Source organism: Myotis daubentonii, chromosome 19 (genome assembly GCF_963259705.1).
Source record: "Myotis daubentonii chromosome 19, mMyoDau2.1, whole genome shotgun sequence".
Taxonomy (NCBI): Eukaryota; Metazoa; Chordata; class Mammalia; order Chiroptera; family Vespertilionidae; genus Myotis; species Myotis daubentonii.
The window spans coordinates 2,621,146-2,633,517 of NC_081858.1; positions in this window are offsets into that span (position 1 = coordinate 2,621,146).

Below are 12,372 nucleotides of genomic sequence, written 5' to 3' on the forward strand. Positions count from 1 at the left end.
AACTTTTTTGCAGTCTCCTAGTATCAACATATTAGCACCTCAAGGAGAATTGTAAAAACCTATCACCATTAGGTTTATTTCCCTTCACCTTTATCATATAATTATATTAAATGTTACATTGAAAACTATATAAGCCAACGTTATATTTTACTTTTAACTATCAAAAGCAATTTTGAAACCTCAAGAGAAGTAGAATAGTGTATTACATTTATCCATATACTTGCTTTTGGCCTTGCTGTTTTTTAAAAATTATTTTTAAAGCTTATGTTTTTCTGTTTTTTTTGTGGTTTTTTTTTCCCCCATTATTATTTCCTTTCCGTCTGAAGGATTTCTTCAGCCTTTCTTTTAGAGTAGATCTGTTTGGGGTTCATCCAACCTCTTGAGTCTACAGGTTTGTGTCTTTTACCAAGTTTGGGAAGCTTTTTGCTGTATTCCTTCGAGTATTTTTCAATCCCCCTTCTTTCCCCTTTCCTTCTCAGACTCCACTGACAGAGATGTTATGTTATTTGTTATGCTCCACAGAATGGCCACTCTCCCTCTAAAATATTAAAATTGGATAATTTAAAAGTGAGCTCAAGGAAGAGATAATCATTGTTTCATAAAACATACACAACAGATATTTTCTCAAGTCAAAGTTTGAAAGAAATGTAATCTTGGTTCCAAAGTACCAACGGCAAAGGTAGTACCAGAAAAGGAAATTGTAGGCCCATTTTATTTATGAACATAAGCACAGAGATTGTAAATAAACTCTAAGCCTGCTGAAATAAACAGTGTACTAAAATATTGCATAAATGTTGATTGAGAAAAGACATGTGATCAAGTTCAAAATCTATTAGTAATTAGAAAGTATCCAATAACAAAGAGTTTAAGGAAAAATCCTTAACATAATACAGAATATAAATCAAAGTTCATATTTAAATGAAAAACTTTAGATTCATAAGAATAAAAAAAGAATGCCTAGAGTCACTGTTATTGTTCAACAAAAAATTAGAGGCCTTGACCAATACGATAAGAAATGGAAAAAAGGAGAAGGTATAAAGTTAGGGAGAAAAATAGAAAACTATTATTGCCCACATATATTTTCTACAATATTACAAAACCAGATTGTTAATAATAATGAGTTAAATAAAAATAATGTTGTTTTACATGAATATTAAAAAATGAAAAAATGGAAAATAAAAGACTATTCAAAGTATAACAGCTGATGAAGTACGTAGGAATTAATAGAACTTTATGGCTTTATATAAACAACTAGAGGCCGGTGCATGAAGTCTGTGCACAAGGGTTGGGGGGGGGGCAGGTGATCTCTCAGCCCAGTCTTCACCCTCTCATAACCCAGGACACCTCAGGGGATGTCCAACTGCTAGTCAAGGCCCGGTCCCTGCAGGCCTAAACCGGCAGTCGGACATCCCTCTCGCAATCCAGGACCACTGGCTCCTAACTGCTCACCCACCTGCCTGCCTGATCACCCCTAACCACTCGCCTGCCTGCCTGATCACCCCTAACTGCCTCTGCCTGCCTGATAGTCCTAACCACTCGCCTGCCTGCCTCATTGCCCCTAACCACTGGCTTGCCTGCCTCATCACCCCTAACCACTCTCCTGCCTGCCTGATCAACCCTAACTACTCATCTGCCTGCCTCATAGCCCCTAACTGCCTTTGCTTGCCTAACTGCCCCTAACCACTCACCTGCCTGTCTGATCACCCCTAACTGCTCGCTTGCCTGCCTGATCACCCTTAACTGCTCACCTGCCTGCCTGGTTACCCCTAACCACTCTGCCTGGCTGCCTGATCGCCCCTAACTACTCTGCCTGTCTGCCTCATCGCCCCTAACCACTCACCTGCCTGCCTCATCTCCCCTAACCACTCTGCCTGCCTGCCTGATTGCCCCTTACCACTCACCTGCCTGCCTCATCTCCCCTAACCACTCTGCCTGCCTGCCTGATTGCCCCTAACCACTCATCTGCCTGCCTCATCTCCCCTAACCACTCACCTGCCTGCCTGATCACCCCTAACCACTCTGCCTGCCTGCCTGATTGCCCCTTACCACTCACCTGCTTGCCTCATCTCCCCTAACCACTCACCTGCCTGCCTGATCACCCCTAACCACTCTGCCTGCCTGCCTGATTACCCCTAACCACTTGCCTGCCTGCCTGATCACCCCTAACCACTCTGCCTGCCTGCCTGATTGCCCCTTACCACTCACCTGCCTGCCTCATCTCCCCTAACCACTCACCTGCCTGCCTGATCACCCCTAACCACTCTGCCTGCCTGCCTGATTGCCCCTAACCACTTGCCTGCCTGCCTGATTGCCCCTAACCACTTGCCTGCCTGCCTGATCACCCCTAACCACCTCTGCCTCAGCCCCTGCTGCCACAGCTTCGTCCAGAAGGACATCCGGAATGACATCCCGAAGGTTGTCTGGTCTAATTAGCATACTATGCTTTTATTATGATAGATGCACAGACTTTAGCCCTGGCTAGTGTGGCTCAGTGGGTTGGGTGTTGCCCAGTGTACTGAAAGACAGCTGGTTTGATTCCCGCTCCAGGGCACATGACTGGGCTGTGGGCTCAGTCCTTAGTAGGGAATGTGCATGAGGTGGCAGATTGATGTTTCTCTTTCACATAGGTGTTTCTCTCTCTCTCTCTCACTTGCTCTCTCTCTAAAAAATAATTAAAAATATTAAAATAATTGAAGACTACAAATAATATAAATAGTTAACTGTGGATGGAATGAGTTAATCCTGTATAATAAAGAGGTAATATGCAAATTGATAATCATGCCCTCGTACAAGATGGCTGCTCCCATGTGGTCAAAGATGGCCACCACAAGATAGCCTGCAGGGGAGGGCAGTTGGGGGTGACCGGGCTGGCAGGGGAGGACAGTTGGGGGCGATTGGGCTGGCAGGGGAGAAGTTAGGTGTCAATCAGGCTGGCAGGGGAGTGGTTAGGGGGTGATCAGGCTGGCAGGCAGGTGAGTGGTTGGGAGCCAGCGGTCCCAGATTGTCAGAGGGATGTCCGACTGCCAGTTTGGGCCAGGGATCGGGCCTAAACCGGCAGTTGGACATCCCCCGAGGGGTCCCAGATTGGAGAGGGTGCAGGCTGGGCTGAGGGACACCGCCCCACAGTGCATGAATTTCATGCACCAGGCCTCTAGTATTATTAATATTTCTCTCTCAAATTTATTTTATATCTAATTAAATTAGAGTTCATTAATTTTCCAGTAAGATGTTTTAGAAAAAAAAAACACCTAAGTTAATATTTAAAATTAACGTTCATGAATAAAAGAGCCTAGAGCAGTGATGGCGAACCTATGACACGCGAGTCAGAGGTGACACTCGAACTCATTTTTTTGGTTGATTTTTCTTTGTTAAATGGCATTTAAATATATAAAATAAATATCAAAAATATAAGTCTTTGTTTTACTATGGTTGCAAATATCAAAAAATTTCTATATGTGACACAGCACCAGAGTTAAGTTAGGGTTTTTCAAAATGCTGACATGCCGAGCTCAAAAGGTTCACCATCACTGGCCTAGAGCTAAGTAAATGTTCATTAAAAAGAGCTGAGAGATGTGACTACTCTATGACCTATAAGATATGAAGACATACTATAAGGCATAGGAATTTAAAACAAATGGATTACAGTATAGGAACAGACTCAACATATTACAGAGATTAAATATAGAGCACATCTATGTGGTAACTTGATATAATGTGGTGGCAGCAAAACCAGTAGAGAAGGGTCGATTGTAAGAGGTATGGTGCATCTAAAACTAGCTCTCTTTACGCAGAGAGTAAAGTTCCCCTTTTACCTCAGTCAGTTTACAAAGGTGAATGGCAGGTGGATTAAAACCTAAATGTAAAGGAAATGATTTTTTTTACTTTAAAGTGAGGAAAGACTTCTTAAATAAGACCCCAAAAGCACAAAAGAAGTGATGGAAAACTGGTGGATTTTATTAAAACCACTTTGGAGTATTGTTTGGCAGTACTTAGAAAGTTAGACACATCATTAGCCTATGACCCTGCAATTCCACTCCTAGATATCTACCCTAATTTACTGAAAACATTTGTCTACACAAAAGCTTGTACATGAATGTTCTCAGTGATTCATTTTTTAAATCCCCCTAATGAATGCCCATCATCAGGAGAATGAGTAAATATACCGATAAAACAGAACATAGCTCTTAAAACTTTTATTCTGGGTAAAAGAAGCAATACAACCTTTTGTATTGTACATACATGTTGTACGATTCCATGTATATGAATTTCTAGAACACACTACATCAATCTACAGTAATAGCAGATCAGTGGTTTCCTCAGACTAGGGGTGAGGTACTGATTTTAACAAATATGAGAGAACCTTTTGAAGTGATGAACATGTATTATGTCTTGATTGTCTGTGGTTACAGGAGTGATTTATTTATAAAAAATCATTGAACTTTAAAGATGCATTTAAAAATTATACCTTAATAGAATTGTATTAAACAAAAATGATAAATTTGACTACATCAAAATAAATATTATTCCATCAAAACACCATAAATAAAATTAATAGGACACCTTGTATCAGATGGGTAACAGATTTCTATGTCAAAAACTGATGAAATTGCCAAAACCGGTTTGGCTCAGTGGATAGAGCGTCGGCCTGCGGACTGAAAGGTCCCAGGTTCGATTCCGGTCAAGGGCATGTACCTGGGTTGCGGGCACATCCCCAGTGGGGAGTGTGCAGGAGGCGGCTGATTGATGTTTCTCTCTCATCGATGTTTCTGACTCTCTATCTCTCTCCCTTCCTCTCTGTAAAAAATCAATAAAATATATTTAAAAAAAAACTGATGAAATTAATAGATAGTATTTTGTTAATCAACAATACAAATGAGAAATCCAATTAAAAATAAGAAAGGTAATGAGTTGAAAATTTACAAAAGGGGGAATTCAAACAACCAGAAAATATATATAATAAAATGTGCAAGTTAACTAGCAATTAGAAAAGTTCAAAACAAAAATATAATACTGTATAGCCATCAGATTGAGAAAAATTAGGACGTCATTCTTTACCAAATATTTGAGTAGAATGAGGGGAATGAGACTGTTCATGTTGCTCACAGTGATAAAGACTGCTCCAGTCATTCTATGGATGGCTCTAGCAGGATTTCAATTAATAAATATTTGAGTGCTAACCATGGGCCAGAGACAATTTTAGGTGCTGCAAAAATTGTGAGTGAAACAACATATAAAAATATTTTCCTGCATTAAGCTTATAGTCTGACAGAGAAAAAGACAACAAATGCAATTGAAAAATGAAATTATATGGAGAAGAAAAGGACAGGATAAAGGGGAGGGAATAATAAAGGAAAAAGAACTACATTTCAAAGTTGGTGGCTGTGAAAGGTTTTATTGAGAAACATACACTTGAGCAAAGACCTGTGAGCGATAAACCATACCCTGAAGAAGAGACCCCAGCAGGGAGCGGCAAGCACAAAGCCGGGATTTGAGAGCATGCTTCACACATTCAGGAACAAGGTTAGTGTGACTTCACCTGAGAAATTAGGATGTCACAAGGAAAACATGGAAAAACGAGGTAAAAGTGATAAATGGGGGCAGATAAGAATGGCATTTTACATATTGGAATCCTTTGGATTTTACTCTGAATGGGATGGGAAGGCATTCGAAGGTTTTGTGGGAGTTCTCATAAAAATTAGGTATGTATACAGCCTAAGACTCAGCAACCCACACTCGCTAAACTCCGCACACAGACACCAAGCCTCGTACAAGAATGGGGTGGCCTTTGTTTGTTTGTTTTTGCGTGTGTGTGCATGTGCGTGTGCGTGTGCGTGTGCGTGTGCGTGTGTGTGTGTGTGTGTGTGTGTGTGTGTGTGTGTGTGAAAGTGAAGAATAGAAGGCAAAAGATGCATCCCTCCATAGGGAAATAAAAAAGTAAAACCCCTTCAACAGTCAGAGCAATGAAAAGAGATCTGTATAGCAAAATAACATACATACATTTAAAAGACATATATCAAAGGAAACACTATTTTTCAAAGATCCAAGGCTATGGATCCTGTATGCAGTAAGAGTGAAATGAGGATTGGCAATGTAAAACAAAAGTTAGTATTTAGAAAGAGACATGGTTTAAGGAGAGGCTTTAAAAAGCATGTAAAATATTACAGTCCTTCAGAACCAGCAGCCCACTTCTCCTCTTATATTTTTTTATTATAGGAAAATTTATTTATTTATTTATTTATTTTTTAAATTAAATCTTTATTGTTCAGATTATTACATTTGTTCCTCTTTTTTTCCCCCCATAACTCCCCTCCTCCCAGTTCCTGCCCCGCCCTCCACCCTCACTCCCCACCCACTGTCCTCATCCATAGGTGCACGATTTTTGTCCAGTCTCTTCCCGCATCTCCCACACCCCTTTCCCCCCCAAGAATAGTCAGTCCATTCCCTTTCTATGTCCCTGATTCTATTATAATCATCAGTTCATTCTGTACATCAGATTATTTATTCACTTGATTCTTAGATTCACTTGTTGATAGATGCATGTTTGTTGTTCATAATTTGTATCTTTACTTTTTCTTCTTCTTCCTCTTCTTAAAGGATACCTTTCAGCATTTCATATAATACTGGTTTGGTGGTGATGAACTCCTTTAGCTTTTCCTTGTCTGTGAAGCTCTTTATCTGACCTTCAGTTCTGAATGATAGCTTTGCTGGATAAAGTAATCTTGGTTGTAGGTTCTTGGTATTCATCACTTTGAATATTTCTTGCCATTCCCTTCTGGCCTGCCAAGTTTCTGTTGAGAAATCAGCTGACAGTCATATGGGTACTCCCTTGTAGGTAACTGAGTTTCTTTCTCTTGCTGCTTTTAAGATTCTCTCTTTGTCTTTTGCTCTTGGCATTTTAATTATGATGTGTCTTGGTGTGGTCCTCTTTGGATTCCTTTTGTTTGGGGTTCTCTGCGCTTCCTGGACTTGTAAGTCTATTTCTTTCACCAGGTAGGGGAAGTTTTCTGTCATTATTTCTTCAAATAGGTTTTCAATATCTTGGTCTCTCTCATCTTCTGGCACCCCTATAATTCTGATGTTGGTATGCTTGAAGCTGTCCCAGAGGCTCCTTACGCTATCTTCGTATTTTTGGATTCTTTTTTCATTTTGCTTTTCTGGTTGGGTGTTTTTTGCTTCTTCGCATTTCAAATCTTTGACTTGATGCTTGCGCTCCTCTGGTCTGCTGTTGGGAGTCTGTATAGTATTCTTTATTTCAGCCAGTGTATGCTTAATTTCTAGTTGGTTCTTTATCACAACATCGAGGGTCTCATTAGATTTCTTGACGATCTCACTACATTTATCAGCAGTTTCTAGAAAATTATTGAAAGACCTTAAAATTGCGGTTTTTAGCTCTATATCCTCCATTTCTGTCATGTTTCTTTGTCTCCGCATTTTTTATGCTTTCTTGGTGCACCCCCTTGTGGTCTTTGTGCACAGTCTTGTTGTAGTTAAGCCTTGATTGTTGTCAGTAATACTGGGGGTGATTTGACCTCCAGGCTAACTGGCTATGAGAGTCAGCTGTGTCTGCAGTGGGAGAACTTCTGTGCTGGATCTCTAGGGTGGTGCTAATCTAGCGTTTGCCTGAGGCTATCCGGCAAATGGCTCTGCGCATGGCTTGGGTGAGGCGGGTCCCGGGGGATCTACAGGGCGGGCGGAGTGAGCAGTTATGGCTGCTCTCAGTTCCGTCCCCAGGGGCTCTGCCTCTCAGAGTCCCAGCAACCGCTGCAAACCTCGGAGAGAAAGCTGCCTTCAAGTTCCGACCGAAGCCAGACAGTCCCGTTTGAGTCTGGGTCCCTAGAGACTCGCACGAATCTGGAGCTCAGAGTCTGAAACTCCCTCCCGATTGAAAACAACAACCGCGCCCTCCGCCTCCAGCCCGCTCCGCGTGCACTCCACACCTGAGTATTTCACTTCAGCACTGCGCCTCCTCTGAGTCTCGGTATGCTATTCTCTTTCCTCTAAGTTGTAGAACTTCCACTCAGCCAGCCTTCCTATGGTTCTGGATGATGTCCATTCCGTCTTTTAGTTGTATTTTTGAAATGGTTGTTCGAGGCAGCAAACTCCGGCATTAACCTATGCCGCCATCTTGGTTTCCTCGGGAATTTTAAATATAGCAAATCACCATGGAGTCATCATCTAGCCCCAAACCACTAACTTATGGTCAATTTATACTCAGACCCTCATCAATATTCCTCCCCTTGCTTTTATTTACTTTTGAGCATTTTAAATCAGCCTTTTAAATATAATTTACATCTCTAATAAAATGTTCCCATTTGATTTGGACATTTTAATGTGTTTTGAATATAATCACCACCTCCAACAAGTTCTATAATATCCCGACACTCAAAAAAGTCCCTAGAACACCATTCCAGTCAATCTCTTAACACCGCACCTGAGCAAACACTGACCTACCTCTGCCACTAGAGACTCTATTTGCCTTCGCTAGACTCATTTCTACAAGCACCATGAAGTTCCCATCGTGTTCATATTTTCCTTTAATTATTTGAACACATTTATATTTGTTTTAAAGTGTTTTCTGCTACTTTCAACATATATATTATTTCTAGATCTGTTTCTAATGCTTGATTTTGTTCCTGAATGAAGGCCACATTTTTCTGTTTCTCCATAGATCTAATAATTCTGGAGTGGATGTAAAATATTTAGATGTTATTTGTTGAATGTGTTTATTTAAAGTGTTGGGTTTTATTCTGGCAGGAAATTAATTTATTTCTGGACCAGCTTGGTCCTTGAAGCTTACTTTTAAGCTTTGTTTGGAGCCTTTACTTTAGGGTGATTTTAGCCCAACTTCTAATAAATGACATTTCTGTGGTCTCTATAGGAATGTGATGAGGTTCCTCCCTTCTCTGGATGGAATTTGAATGTCTCTCAGTCTTGTGAGAGCCCTGGTAGCTGTTCAGTTTATAATGATTGGTAAATTATCATTCTTTAGTAGCTGTTCTTTACTAAGCCTTATGCGCTCTCACTCTATGCATATGCAGATCAGCATTCAAACAAAACTCAAGGTGGCAGAGTAGGTGGAAGCTACACTCACCTCCTTCAAGTACCAAACTGGAACTACAACTAAAATATAGAACAATCATCATAAATAACCAACTGAAGACCAGCGGAACAGACATCTCATAACAAAGGATTTACAGAAGAAGCCACATGGAGACTGGTAAGAAGGGTGGAGATGTGAAAAGGCCTGGCTAAGACCCCAGAGGCAGAGCTCAGCCACACATTTTCCCTCTGAGGAGCGTGGGGTCTCAACCCCATACTGGGTTTCCCAGCGCAGACCACTGCAGTTGAGAAGAGGAGCCCACATAATATCGAACTGAAAATCAGTGGCTATTCTATGCACAAGGAGAAACTTGAATCTGCTAGAGACACAGACCAATGAACAACATTTCAGTTGCAGCCACTTTCGTGAGGAGAGACTGTGTGCTGTGGCTCTGAGGAGAGAGCTAAAGGGACAGCTGCCAGGATCCCTCTGCTGAGCCCATAGGCCACACTACAGACACCATCTTTCTTGGGAGAAGCACTCCTCTTGATAAGGCACCAGCCTGGGGGATGCAATAGCCCCAAACCCTGAACTCCCTGTCACCACACCCTGGTGCCGGTGCCCTGCTGAGGAGTCAGCTGCCTGGGCGGGGTGTGGAGATTTGGGCAGACTTAGGGGGTGTCAGTGACCGAGTTGTGTGGCTCTGGAGCAGGAGTTACTCCCTTTCCCTTCCCCATAGCCAGACCGGGGCCTCCCCCTCATGGAAAACCCACGAGCCCCACCATCTGGGCTCTCCGTGAGCTGCCCACTGAGTATTGCTCCCAGCAGAATCTGGCCCAGACTGAGTTGTATGGCTCTGAGACGGACCATGTTCCCCCTGCACAACCAATCTTTGCAGAGCCCTCCATTCCCATGACGAAATCTTGTTCTGTTTGGTAAGTTCAGCTGGCCTCACGATGGTGACGCCCCGAGACCTTGCCCACCACAGAGATCTGTGGAAGCCAGCAGGGCAGCTGGCCTCGGTGAACCCTGGGGTTTTGCTGAGTGGACTCGGACCGACCACTGGCACCATTTGAACCTGTATCAATCTGGTTAAAACTACACAACCCCACCTGGTGTCCCTGGGAACTTTCCTCCTGCAATGCGAGTACCATCAGAGGCTCTTTCAGTGCCAGAGCCTCAGGGGTGGTCGGCAGGTGGAGGCGGATGAAAGCAGATCTCATGGTGCTGGGCCTTTTGCTGACCTGCTCCTGGACACAGTGCTGGTGGGCACAGCCTGGATCCTTCTCACACACACCCAGGCAGAACAGACTCAGCCACAAACTGTGCATCAGTAGCTCCAAACAGGCTGCCCAGGGTCAGTCACAGGCAGCATCTGACATTGGATCTGCATCAGAGTCCCTCTCAATAGACCCAGAACCAGCACACCCCGTGGCCACAGACAACATCAGAGCAGGGTCCAGTGAGCTTCAGGTCGCGGCAGGCAGAGACCCTGCGGAAGTGAATTCTGTTTAGGGTGGTCAGCACACACGCAGCAGCTTGTACACTGTGCTGAGGTCAGGCCGCACAGTCAGCCAGCCCGAGGGGCGAGCCCACACTGTGGGTATAAAGTTAGATGATTAGTTCCCGAGTGTTCTCGTTTCTTGAGGTAAGCCTGCATTGCTATGAATTTCTCTTTTCAGGCTGTTTTTGCTGTGTCCCATAAGTTTGTGTTCTTTTCGTTTATTTCAAAGCATCTTCTAATTTTTTTAGTCTTCTAGTTAAAGCATTCATTGTTTAGTAACATGTTACTTGGCCTCCATGCCTTTGTGTGTTTTTCAGTTTTTGTGTGTGCTTGATTTCTAGTTTTATATCATTGTGGTCGGAGAAGATGCTTGATATGATTTCAATTTTCTTCAATTTATTGAGACTTATTTTGTGTTCTAATAAGAGGTCTATCCTAGGAAATGTTCCATGTGCATTTGAAAAGAATGCATATTCTTCTGCTTTTGGATGAAATTCTATGAAGATATCAAATCCGTCTGGTCTAGTGTGTCACTTAAGGACGCTCTTTCCTTGTTGGTTTTCTGTCTGGAAAATCTATCCATTGATGTCAACGAGGTGTTAAAATCCCCTACTATGACTGTATGACTCTCCCTTTATGTCCAATGAGATTTGTTTTATATACTTAGGTGCTCTTATGTTGGGTGCATAAATATTTACATGGGTTATATCGTCTTGTTAGATTGATCTATCATTATGCACTATCTTCTTTGTCTCTAGTATAGCCTATGTTTTAAATTCTATTTTGGAGTATATATTTCTACCCCAGCTTTAAAAAGAAATTCCATTTGCATAAAATATCTTTTTCTACCCCTTTACTTTTAATTTGTATGTGTCTTATTTTCTGAGGTATGTGTTTTATACAAGTGTGTATATAGGTTTTGTTTTCTTGTCCATTCACCTTCCCAGTGTCTTTTGATTAGATCAGTTAAGCCATTTATATTTAAAGTGATTATTGATAAGTGCATATTTATTGCCATTTTATTCTTTTTTAAAATAATTCTTTATTGTTGAAAATATTATATATGTCCCCCTTTCCCCCCCAATGGCCCCCTCCAGGCCACCCTCCTCCTCCACCCCCACCCCACCACCCCATTGTCTATGTCCATGGGCCATGCATATATGCATACAATGTTTTTGGTTGATTGCTTCCTACCCTCCCACCCTCCCCTGTCTTCCCTCTGACATTCCACACTCTGTTCCGTGCTTCCATGTGTCTGGATCCACTCTGTTCACCAGCTTATTTTCTTACTTAGATTCCACATATGAGTGGGATCATGTGATACTTGTCTTTCTTTGACTGACTTATTTCACTTAGCATGATACACTGCAGGTCTCTCCATGCTGTCTCAAAGGGTAAGAGATTTTTCTTTTTTTAAGGCTACATAGTATTCCATAGTATAAATGTACCATGGCTTTTTTATCCACTCATCTACTGATGGGCACTTGGGCTGTTTCCAGATCTTAGCTATTGTAAATTGTGCTGCTATGAACATAGGGGTGCATGCATTCTTTCTGATTGGTGTTTCAGGTTTTTAAAGATATATTCCTAGAAGTGGGATCTCTGGGTCAAATGGCAGTTCCATATTTAATTTCTTGAGAAAACTCCATAATGTTTTCCATAATAGCTGCACCAGTCTGCATTCCCACCGGCAGTGTACTAGGGTTCCCTTTTCTCCACATCCTCACCAGCACTTGTCATTTATTGATTTGTTGATGGTAGCAATTCTGACAGGTGTGAGTTGATACCTCATTGTCATTTTAATTTGCATCTCTCTGATGATCAGTGA